Raw genomic sequence first — 11,856 nt, 5'->3', positions numbered from 1 at the left:
ATGATCGATAAAATTTCATAAACTGCTCGACTTTCAAGCAAATCAAATTACAAAACCAAATAGAAATATAAATTACGAAAAATTCCAGAAAACCCAAAACCATACAGGTAAACAGAACTTAAAAACCCAAAAAAAAAAAATCGAAAGAGAATCAATTAACCTATTGTAATTTATGCAATAAAAAAGGAAAAAAATCTTCAGATCGAGAAACATAATCAAATGGACCCATTTAGCAAACAAGAACGAAATGTTATTCATGAATTTGACGAACTGGAAATACATACTTGCGATAGAGATTTGAGGAGTTGAAAAGGGTGAGTAGGATTGTAGGAAAAGAACAGAGGCGGAGGCAATAAAAATTGTATAATATTTGTATAGTTTTTATACTGATCTCCTTTCAAGATTAAACATGCGATTTAAAAAGCATATTTTTTTCATGTTCTAATTATAATTTTCAACAATTTAGAATTTGACGATATTAATCAAAGTTTAAAAGAGGATAGATTGGATATAAATTTCTAAATTAAAACATAAATTTATCCTAATTTTCTTGCTTAAAAAATTTTGTTTAGACTCACTAAAACAATAAAAATGACAAAAATACTCTTATTTTTTTATTTTAATTGATTGATTTTCTGGGACTAGAATGAATCAGAGCTTGGATAAATTATTTCAAACATACATATTATTATTGTAGTGCCCAAAAATCAATATACGTAATGCTCGGACATGATTGAAATAGTTTATTTATTTAATTAATAATCTAGGTAATGCATTTTATGTGTTACATTATTTTTAAATGTATATATATTTATTTTTATGGAATTTAAAAAGTTTTATCGAGTTTTAGTTTTTCAGGCGAATATTCGATGTCGAACAGGGAAAGAAGACCAAACGATTAAGGTGATAAAATTAAACGTTGTATTTTTACTTTAATCCGAGAAATTAGGTATTTTAAAAGATTTAAGAATTTTAGCATTTAAGGGTCAAATAAATTTATCGAGTGAAATAAAGACATTAAGCATTTTAATTAACAAATTTCGAAAAGTAATGGGATTTAAATCATTTCACTCGAGATACAATATTTTTAATAATTATGTTATGTCTTAATTAAGTAAATTGGTTAGTATTTAATTTATGGATAGAATTTAGGATTTTAAATACTCCTAAATTGTGAAATTTTAAAAGTTGGAGGATTTAATTATAATTATTATTGATAATTAAAACATTGGGTAATTAACCTAAAACACCTAATAAATATTTTTAAGTATATAGGATAGTCCTAACCCTAAATTCATACACAACACACCTAAAACATAAACTAAGCGCGCGCACACACACTCGTTCGACCGAAGTAACACTGCAAAAAAAAGGAGTAGCGATCGCCTAAAGGGTTAGGCGATGGTTTTAGCGACGGTTTGAAGGTCCGTAACCGGATGTCGAGTCGCCTTCGCCTAAAGGGTTAGGCGATGGTTTTAGCGACGGTTTGAAGGTCCGTAACCGGATGTCGCGTCGCCTTCTATAGCGACTGTTTCTCAATTATAGCGACGGTTTTTTTAAGAACACCGTCGCTTTCTGTAGCGACGGTATACATACAAACAGTCGCCTAATTTAAGCGACAGCTATATACAAACCGTCGCTAATATTAAGCGACGGTTTAATTTAACCATCGCTGAAGAAAAGCGACGGTTTTTAACAATTGAAGTGTTTTAAGGGTATTTTCCGAAAATTGGGCCTTGATGGGTATTTTTACTCACCGAGTCATATTTTTAATCGGTACACAAATTTTATTGAACCAGAGGACTTTTTGAGGGTTCGGACAATATTTTCAAAAACATATCTAAACGAAATATTTTTTGAGAATGTTATTGGGCTTGATGGGTTGGTTTTATTGCCTAATGGGCTCAAAACCCTTTTAATTTTTAATTATGGCCCATTAGTGCTTTGTAATCCATTTAAACCCTACCTAAATCAACCCTAACCCTAATCTCTTCAAGTGGCCGCCCCACCCCTCCATCAAAAGTCCCTCCCCTTCGAATTTTACAGCAAAAACCTACAGCAAGTTCGGCCCCCTCCATTTTCTTTCAAGCAAGCTTCCTCCCCGCTCTTCCGATGCTTGTCCGACGCGCGTTTCTTCGAGTCTTTGAGCATCTACACATCAAGGCACGCCTTGTATCATTCTTTTACTCATCATTCATACTATATATGCTGACATGTGTATATTTGTTTGGGGAATCTTTTGATCTAGCATGAAGCATCAATCTTGTTCGGTTTTTACTCGATTTCATGCATGCTTTTGATCAAAACTCACGTTTTCATGCTTTGGTGATAGGGGCTGCCAAGTTTGAGTGTTAAGGGGGCTGTTTATGTTGAAAATTATGGTGTCATATTGATGAGGGTCGAGATTATGCATAGGTCATAGGGTGTGTCATGTTTGCTTGAGTCGGAGATGGCTAGATCAGAACTTTTGAGCGTGCCGACTGTACAAGAGTCATCCTTAGACCTGGATAAGACCCTGGTGGGTCTGAGCCGTGGCCTAGGGTGGCTCGAACATGGCTGGAGATTAGTGGAGAAGTCGATCAATCGAGTTGAGGGAAGGTTAGCTCAGTTGGTACGATCTTGCTGGCTTGCGAGCGTTTGTGTCGTGCGGCTTGCATGGGGTCTTGAGCTGTGATTATGTTGGTCCAGGAGGGTCCTGAGGTGGCTAGTAAGGGTTTATCTAAGACTGGTCCGAGCCGGTAGAGCCTAGGGTCGATAATTTTCAAGTTTTGCATATTAGGGTTTCGAACGTGTATTGGGCAAAAATTCCAGCAGCATGTGGCCTTGTTTTCGTGGCTCTTAATGGGCCGGAAAGTGTGGTTTTAAGGATGGTTGGTAGGGTTAGGACATGATTCGAGTTTGGAAAAATATAGTTCAGTTTCGGATTGATTGGGGTTAAAACCAGGACCCCGGTCCAAGTTTTACAACGAATCGAATAATTTTTAAAACGGGCTCGAGTTTACGTCTAAGAAATACTTATTAATATGTTTTGGGATGTTTTAAGGAGTTTGGTAAGCTTCGGGTTGAAATTTAGAGGTCTAGGGGTAAAATGGTCATTTTGCACCTGAGTCGAGATTTTTTGTCCAGGCAGTGCCCTGAGCACGATTTCTCATGTTTTTTTTAAACGTTTATATATCATGTACATGATTTTTATGTAAAAATGAAAATTACGTTTCATGTTTGGATTCAAGGAAAATTTTGGTTTCAAGGAAAACTTATGTATATGCATGATTTTATTGAGTGATGAATATGATGACATGTTTTGAATGATGGGAGTTGGTTGTGACTAATACAATGACACGATGATGCGATTACATGTAAGGCCAAGGCTCAGTGGACAGGTAATGTTGTCGCTGATGTCCCCGCCACTGGGTACCGCGGTTACACGTAGATGGATCCATCGACTGATATGATGGTACGAAAGGCACAACTAATGAACAAAATTCAATTAAAAGAAATGAACATGTATATGATGTTATGTTGAGATATGCTTTGACACGTATGTTTTAGTATGTTTATGTTTACGCTTTAAAGATCATGAACTGTATTTTTACTACGGTATTTTTCACTGTTGCATGTATGTATATGTACTTGGTATTAACGTTACAGATGTGTTGTCTATTTAGACTCACTAAGTGTGATTGATGCAGGTGAGCATGTTGATGAGGAGGTTGGAGGTGCCGAATTCTGAGTAGGCAGGATTGGATGTGCGCACATGAGTCGAGGACCATCTTTTCCGCGCACCACGTTTTATGAGATTTGAGTAGACTTGATCAGTTTTATTCGTTTGTTATGATATGTTGGAGATTTCCAGGATTTTTACTTGTTTTAATTAGTGATGGCCGAGTTGGCAAATTTTAAACTGGAATATTTTATTTGTCATTAGATCACGATTATTTTTAAAAGGCGTAGTTCTCTGCAGTCTTGGAGGTATGCATTTAAATGGGATTTTTGTGTATTAGGTTTTTTAAAAAAATAAAGATAAAAAAATTAGTAGCATTTTTAAGAAGTAGATGTTTCAGTTGTTATCAAAGCAAGGGTCATGTATAGAGTTTTGCCACCGCCAACTTCTGCAGATCAGTCTTCAAGCCTCAAGCCTAAGCTTTTATGTTTTAAATGTTAAATGTTTTTACTGATATCACCTGCAGGATTACATGATTTATGATTTTTAGTGCATGTTTAGCTGCTTGTATGATTTAAGGATTAAATATTTTAAAAACTAGATTAAATTGCATGATGGGTTACATTTAGAATTGGACTGTGTTCAGATATCATGCCTCTCAGACGCGACCCCAGCACAGACAGACATGACGATATTTCTGGAGGTGGCAGAGAACCGTCGCCGCCGCCGCCATTGGATTCAGCTACCCGCGTACTGGAGGGTATGGCTAGACTTCTGGAGCAGGCTCCCCGACCATATACTGATATATATGAGCAGTTCAGACGGTACAACCCGAAGGAGTTCGGGGGTACCACTGATCTGTTCTTAGCATAGGGCTGGATCCGTTCTTTGGAGCTCCATTTTCAGTACCTATAGATGGGGGATGGCGATCGGGTCAGGTGCGCCACCTATATGCTGAGAGATAACGCATCCCTCTGGTGGGAGGGAGCAGCGCACGAGCTGAACTTGGCTACCCTCACGTGGGATCAGTTCAAGGAGGCGTTCTATGGTAATTATTTCCCAGCTGATGTCAGGGGTCGCATGACGAGAAAGTTCATGAGTTTCCGCCAAGACGACTCGAATATGGCGGTGTTCATCCTGAAGTTTGACAGGGGCTGTCATTTTGTGCACCTCATTGCTAGAGATTCCGCCCAAAAGCTGAGGCATTTTATGGATGGTCTGAGACTGACTTTGCGCGGGGATGTGATACTTATGATACCGACTAGTTATGATGAGGCGACTAGGTGTGCATTTCAGGCGGAGCATGCCCTGAGGGATATCGATTTTGAGGTGCAGCAGAAGAGATCCCATGCCCAGTACAGCTCCCATCCACAGAAAAAGCAGTTTACAGGGCCACCGAGGCATCAGGGGCAGCAGAGGCCCCAGGGGCAGTTTAGGAGGCCAGGACAGCAGCGGCCACCTCAAGGACCAAGGATTCCTAAGCCGAAGGGATGACCACCATGCAAGCAGTACAACAAACTTCACTATGGCAAGTTTATGTGGGGCACCTTCAGATGCTTCGTATGCAAAGAAGAGGGCCATAAATTAGCTGACTGTCCGAGGAATCAGGGCCCCACTACTAGCAGGGCATATGTGTTGCATTTCGAGGAGGCTGAGGCGAGCCAGATTCTACGTTGATCACCAATAACCCTTATGTTTAAGATTTTAATTTATTGCTTGATTTCATGAGTTTTATGATTGTTATGAGTATTAATTTTTGGGATTGATAACATAGAAGGAATTAGGATGCGTGCTCTACCTAGTTGGAATTAAGGGTTGAATTGCTTGAATTGAGAATTTTTGGGACTTAATGTTCAATTCAGAGAATTTTACAGTTAATTTTGAGGGGTCAAAAATCCTAGTTTCGAAAATTACATTATCGAAAATTTTGTAGGGTCATAATGTAATTTTCGAAACTTTAAGTACTAAATTGCAAAAATTCCGAAATAGAGGTTCCATTTCGAAAATTTTGGAGGAATACTAGAGTTAAATCAGTAAATTTTCGAGGACTTTGGGATAATTGCTGGTAAGAAACTTCTTAAACTTCAATGCGATCAGATTTGATGGTATGTTTTGTCGAAGGAAGGATATATATTTCAGGTGTAGTCACGCATGCATTGCTAGACTCCAGAGCTACACATTCTTTTATATCCGAGACGTTCGTCCAGCGACTAGAAATCATATCAGTGGCAATGGATTCAGGATTCAGGGTGTCGATTCCATCTGGGGATCAGATGTTCACTTCTCAGATAGTGAGAGGATTGGAGCTTTGGTTGCAGAGGAATGCGGTACATGCAGATTTGATTGTACTACCGTTGGCGGAGTTTGATATTATTTTGGGTATGGAGTGGCTTTCCTTGAATGGAGCTGTAACAGACTTCCGACAGAGATCGGTATCTGTTCGACCGCCTAGCGGTAAGCTGTTTATTTTTTAGGCATCCAGACACCAGCAGATGCCGCACATTATTTCCTGCATGTGTCCGATGAAGGTCTTGAAGAAGGGTTGCCAGTCGTTTTTGGCCAGTATTGTATCAGTGTCAAAGCCAGCCAGTCAGAAGCTAGAGTACATTGATGTGGTCAGATATTTCCCCAGTGTTTTCCCTGACGAGCGTTCCACCAGACAGAGAGATGAATTTTTCTATCGAGCTTATGCCAAGTACCGTGTCTATTTCTAAGGTTTCCTATCGACTAGCACCTACAGAGATGATGGAGTTGAAAGATCATATACATGATTTGCTAGATAAGGTTTTCATTCGACCTAGATTTTCTCCATGGGGCGCACCGGTATTTTTTTTGAAGAAGAAAGATGGCACCATGCGGCTATGTATTGACTATAGAGAGCTGAACAGAGTCACTGTCAAGAACAAGTATCCATTGCCGAGGATCTAGGATTTGTTTGATCAGTTTCAGGGAGCGTCAGTATTCTCAAAGATCGATCTCTGATCTGGATACCATCAGCTGAAGGTGAGAGAGTATAACGTGCATAAGACAGCCTTTCGGACGCGTTATGGGCACTATGAGTTTATGGTGATGCCCTTCGGTTTGACGAACGCGCCAGCGATTTTCATGGATCTCATGAATCGCGTGTTTCAGCCATACTTGGATCAGTTTTTCATAGTTTTTATAGATGACATATTGATTTATTCGAGGAGCAGAGAGGAGCTCATTCAGCATCTGAGGACCGTACTGCAGACTCTGCAGGACAGACGACTGTATGCCAAATTCAGCAAGTGCGAGTTCTGGCTTGACAGAGTAGCATTCTTGGGCCACATTGTATCTCGGGATGGTATAGAGGTCGACCCCAGCAAAGTTGAGGCAGTCAGAGATTTGCTAGTGCCTAAACGCGTGACAGAGATCCGTAGCTTCTTGGGATTGACTGGTTATTACATGAAGTTTATTCAGGGCTTCTCTTCTATTGCGGTGCCTATGACCGCCTTGATGAAGAAGAAAGCCAAGTTTATTTGGGGGCCGGAGTGCCAGGAGAGTTTCAACAGATTGAAGCAGGCTTTGACCTCAGCGCCAGTTCTAGCTATGCCATCGGGGCATGGTGAGTTTGGGTATATACAGATGCTTTGAGGCTCGGTTTGGGCGCATTGTTGATGCAGCATGACAGAGTTATATTTTATGCGTCCCCATAGCTGAAGGTCCATGAGAAGAATGATCCAACTCACGACCTCGAGCTAGCAGCAATGGTATTTGCCTTGAAGATCTGAAGACATTATCTGTATGGGGAGAAATGCACGATTTCACTGAACACAAGATCCTTAAGTACTTCTTCACATAGAAAGAGCTGAACATGAGACAGCGGAGGTGGCTAAAGTTAGTGAAGGATTATGACAGTGGCATTAGCTACCATCCGGGTAAGGCTAATGTGGTTGCAGATGCACTGAGGAGGAAGCACGCAGTGATTGCTGATTTGTCGGTACAGAGACCGCTACAGGCAGAGATTCAGAGGTTCGAGCTTGCAGTTTATGCCAGAGGCGATGCCCCAAATCTTGCTACTCTGACAGTACAACCGACTTTGAGAGAAAAAATTCGGGCATCACAGACCTCTGACGAGCAGTTGCAGAAATGGAGACAGAGGGACGAGGCTAAGGGCCAGAGATTGTATACAGTTGTGGATGGCATAATCAGATATAGAGACCGACTGTGGGTTCTTGATAGTGATTCCCTGGGAGCAGATATCTTGAGTGAGGCCCACAACACCCCGTACTCCATCCATCAAGGGAGTACGAAGATGTATAGAGATCTTCAGTCTCTCTATTGGTGGCCGGGCATGAAGAGAGATATTCTGCGATTCATCTTCGAGTGTTTGACATGTCAGCAGGTCAAGGCAAAGCATCAGAGACCTGCAGGGAAGCTTAGGCCACTCCCTATTCCCGAGTGGAAATGGGAGAATATCACCATGGATTTTGTGACTGGGCATCCGAGGATGACTTGTGGATATAATGCCATATGGGTGATTGTTAATCGGCTCACTAAATCAGCTCAATTTCTACCGATCAAGAAGACTTTCACCATGACTCAGTATGTATAGCTGTACATCATAGAGATAGTCAGGCTGCATGGGATTCCAGTGTCCATCGTGTCAGACATGGATCCGAGATTCACGTCTGCGTTATGGAAGAGTCTACATCAAGCATTGGGTACTAAGCTGCTATTCAGTACTACCTTCCATCCTCAAACCGACGGACAATTAGAGAGGGTGATCCAGATTCTTGAGGACCTACTCAGAGCTTAAATGATCGACTTCCAGGGATGCTGGGAGCCAAAGTTACCTCTTGTGGAGTTCACGTACAACAACAGGTATCATGAATCTATCTGTATAGCTCCATACAAGGCATTGTACGGGAGAAAAAGTAGGTCTCCAGTGTATTGGGACGATATAGGAGAGAGGTCAGAGATAGGGCCGGATATCGTCAGTCATACTACAGAGTTAGTGGTCAAGATCCAAGACAGGATGAAGACTACTCAGATCCGACAGAAGAGTTACGCAGATCAGCGGCGCAGAGATTTTGAGTTTGTCGTAGGGGATCATGCATTTGTGAAGGTCGCACCGATGAAGGGTGCGATGAGATTCGAGAAGAAGGGCAAGCTCAGTCCGAGATACATATGGCCGTTTGAGATACTGGAGAGAGTTGGGACACTTTCATAAAGAATTACATTACCGCCGAATCTGGCGGGAGTTCATAATGTGTTCCACGTCTCCATGCTGCGGAAGTACATGTCGAATTCTTCGCATGTACTGAACTATGAGCCACTTCAGCTGACATGGAACATGTCCTTTGAGGAGAGACCCGCTCAGATTTTGGACAGACAGGAGAGGAGGCTCCGGAACAAGATGATCCACATGGTCAAAGTCAAGTGGCTGAATCATTCTGAGGAGGAGGCTACTTGGGAGACTGAAGCCGAGATGAGGAATCGCTACCTAGAGTTATTCAGTATGTTTTAAATGTCGAGGACGAAATTTTGTTTTAAGAAGGGGAAAGTTGTAAGGTCCAGAAAATTCGATCTATGTAACCTGAATGCATGAAATCTAGGGTTTTATTTTAAATTATATGTTTCAATATTTTTATGCATTTAATGCATGATTATGCATGCTTAGAGTTTTGCATGATTATTTTTAAGTTTCATGCATTAGGGTTGTAAGTTGTCTTTCGCGTTCGAACGAGGAACGAAGACCGGGGGTTATCAGGAAAAATATTTTTATTGAATGATTAATTTTAATTAATTAATTTGAAGTTTTTTAATGGTATTTTTTGAAAATTGGGCCTTGGTGGATATTTTTTTACTCGTCGAGTCATATTTTTAATCAGTCGCAAATTTTATCAAACTATGGGACTTTTTGAGGACACATGCAATATTTTCAAAAACGTACCTAAACGAAATATTTTTCAGAAATGTTATTGGGCATGATGGGTTGGTTTTATTGCCTAATGGGTTCAAAACTCTTTTAATTTTTAATTAAGGACCATTAGTGCTTTTTAATCCATTTAAACCCTACCTAAATCAACCCTAACCCTAATCTGTTTAAGTGGCCGCCCCACCCCTCCCCTTCGAATTTTACAGCAAAAACCAGCAGCAAGTTCGGCCCCCTCCATTTTCTTTCAAGCAAGCTTCCTTTCTGCTCCTCTGGTTCTTGTTAGACGCGTGTTTCTTCAAGTCTTTGAGCATCTACACATCAAGGCTCTCCTTATATCATTCTTTTACTCATCATTCACACTATATAAGCTGACATGTGTATATTTGTTTGAGGAATATTTTGATCTAGCATGAAGCATCAATCTGGTTCGGTTTTTACTCGATTTCATGCATGCTTTTGATCACAACTCATGTTTTCATGCTTTGGTGATAGGGGCTGCCAAGTTTGATTGTTAAGAGGGCTGTTTATGTTGAAAATTATGGTGTCATAGGGCTGGAGTTTGATGAGGGTCGAGATTATGCAAAGGTCGTAGGGTGTGTCATGTTTTCTTGAGTCGGAGATGGCTAGGTCGGAACTTTTGAGCATGCCGGCTGTACAAGAATCGTCCTTAGACATGGACCAGACCCTGGTGGGTCTGAGCCGTGGCCTAGGGTGGAACGTCTGCCCTTTTTATTGCTTTAAAAGTACTAGAAATTTTTTTTTAAAACACTCAATTTTCGGCCATATACATATCCCACATGAAAATATAAAATATTTTCCCCTTAAATAAAACATCAACCAACTAGTATTTTAAAAATCAAGTGAAATAGTCATAAAAATGAAATCGTCGCATTTTTACCAAACCTTTCTTTTTCCTCAACATGACATAACATAAAACCATTTTCATGATCATAAACATTTTTCTTTTCCTTTGTTGAATTCAAATCGTTAATTGTAACTTTTCTTAAACCTCAAAAGTCGATGGATCCATCTACATGAAACCTCATTACTGGGCGGCGGGGGACACCAGCAACACTGTCACCGGTCAACTGGGCCCTGGCCTATCCTCTTTCGAATAGAATACGATCGTCGGGGCTCTCTCTAGGGCCTTTTCCCATAAATGGTGTGGGGCCCTTAGCTCCTAATCGTTATTACAATGCAATCTGATTAGGGTTAACTAATTACAGCGGAAAACGAGTTTAAATTTCTTTACAATGAGCCCGAAATATTTCTTCTATAATTTAAATACTAAAAATAGTATTTAATCTCATATCATAAACATGCCCACACCAAGTCATAACCACTCATATACAAACAACTCATATTCTCGGGACATGCCCCGGTATATAGATACATATACATATATACTGGGAACAAGACAAAAACATAAAACCTCAGCCCAAACTGTGGCTCCCTCCAGAAGTACCCTCTCCGGTCTCCTGATATCCTGGAGTACCTGCCATTGTCCACACACAAAGACAACAACAGCCCCCCTTGGGGGTGAGCAAAGCTCCGTATGGAACAACCAATCATATATACCAGAGATATCTAACAATGATATATGGTATGCAATGCATGTATGTCGTGGAGGTATCAGGTCAAATGCCCATCCACTGAGCACATGTCAGAATCAATCGAATCGCTATCAAATCAATGCTCGAGCTGACACACCGGCCAATATGGGATACTCGTATGATAGCGTCGGCAAAGCGCCATCAAATCCCAAATCTCATATCCAATCATATGGGGCCACAATTGTCTATGCTTTACGGGTCATATAATACCGGCATAGCGATTGTGTTCACAAACCCCGGAATCCAATCAAATCATATCAGGGTATCCAAGGATCATAGCTCAACGTGCATGTCATGTATCGATGTATGCATAAAATGATGTGTGTTAACAAAACATTTATTTTATACATCGATATCTCAATCTCAATATCATGTATGCCACATCAATCAACAAATAAGGCATATAGACACATAATCTCATTCTAGTCAATCAAATCAATCCGACATATATCATATAATACAGATACCTGTCGTATGTTACCCGGTCGCAACATACCTCAATTCTTCGTTTCCAGTTGATGTAGCCTGAAGATATTGATATTACACTTTATCTACATAAATAACATACTCATTCCAATCAATAACATATTCCAAAATCATTAATATGAGTTTCAAATATCATTTGAAACTTCAAAAAATCATATCAAATCAATTCATATCATAATTCAATTCCGACTTCA

General features: G+C 40.2%; 1 long non-coding RNA gene across 1 annotated transcript in view; it reads right to left on the bottom strand.

The window, feature by feature from the left end:
* Positions 1 to 11,856, bottom strand: part of LOC142547270 (uncharacterized) — an 81,156-nt gene that overhangs the window by 52,687 nt on the left and 16,613 nt on the right. The window lies entirely within an intron of this gene.

The sequence above is a fragment of the Primulina tabacum genome, chromosome 5, assembly GCF_025594145.1.
Source record: "Primulina tabacum isolate GXHZ01 chromosome 5, ASM2559414v2, whole genome shotgun sequence".
In the NCBI taxonomy this organism is placed as follows: Eukaryota; Viridiplantae; Streptophyta; class Magnoliopsida; order Lamiales; family Gesneriaceae; genus Primulina; species Primulina tabacum.
The sequence above is the reverse complement of the archived record's forward strand: the minus strand, read 5'-3'. Positions and strand labels throughout refer to the sequence as shown.